This window comes from Populus euphratica, unplaced genomic scaffold (assembly GCF_000495115.2).
Source record: "Populus euphratica unplaced genomic scaffold, PopEup_1.0 scaffold212.1, whole genome shotgun sequence".
NCBI classification, from domain to species: Eukaryota; Viridiplantae; Streptophyta; class Magnoliopsida; order Malpighiales; family Salicaceae; genus Populus; species Populus euphratica.
In genome coordinates this window covers 109,192-110,422 of record NW_011499976.1, presented here as the reverse complement: position 1 = coordinate 110,422, position 1,231 = coordinate 109,192, and positions in this window count along the sequence as shown.

Here is a 1,231-nt window from a genome sequence, read left to right as displayed (position 1 = left end):
TCTTTTTTTACACCAATTTAATCAACTGGTTCTTTAAAAAATAAAGCTTAATCAACTGGTTCTTTAAAAAATAAAGCATTATATCTCTTTTAAATTTAGATAAAGAACATCGCTTAGTAGCTGTTGCCATTATTGATATTGCATGGATTATTCAATTGCTTCATGACCCTTATACTACACTTTCAAATCTATCTAAAACTCTTTATGATAATCAAAGTGCAATTTTTATAGTGGTCAATCCGGTTACTCATTCTCAGTAAAAACATATTATGATTGACTAAATTTTTTTTCGTGAACTTGTTGTTAATGGACATTTTAAAAGTTGATTTTATTTCTTTATATCTGTAGTTTTCTAATTCACTGACCAAAGACGTCACTAAGCCTTGGTTTTCTCTCTTTCAAAACAAGCTCAACAATATCCCTTCTATTATACTCACTTTATAGGGGATGATATGGGAGAATTGAATGATTCTTCATAATATGTGTTATATTCATTTTCTATTACCATAATATATACTTATATAGTTGTAGAAATATTTATATTTGATCCTTTCCTATTATATAGGATTACATAGTTATAATTTAGTGTATATAATGAGAATTTATCTTCACCATATGTTAAGAAGGATTTCAATCATTTACCATTGTTTGTCAAACACCTTTACTCTTTTTTCCTTCTCCACCCTTTAAGATGAAAATCGATTTAATAATGGAAGATATTTTTACCATATTTGCATCATAGTCAGTAGATATTTTTGTTGTTAGGTTAATTTATATGTATATATACAAACAAATTAATGCATACAAGCTACTTAACATTGCTTTAAGAGGTATTTTTAGACATCAATATCTATATCTATATATATATATATATATGTATGTATGTATATATATGTATATAAAACACTCAAGCAGGGAATAAATATTAAGAAACACGTGAAGGATAGAGTATCATATAAGCTTTTCATGCTAAACATATCCTTCTATCTATGCAGCATAACTAGTTAGTTCATATAAATATTAATAAAAACTAAAAGATAAGGTGTTTTTGTTATGTACTACCTCACAAAATACTATTGATTACAATTATTTTTTATCTTTATTTTTTTAATCTTATTTTTTTTTAGTTTTACCATTCAATATTTGGTTTATTGAAGATTAGACATCATGATTTGTTGTAGTTTTTCTATGTGGTTATCTTTGTTTTATTACCTGTGTCACAGGTTTGGCG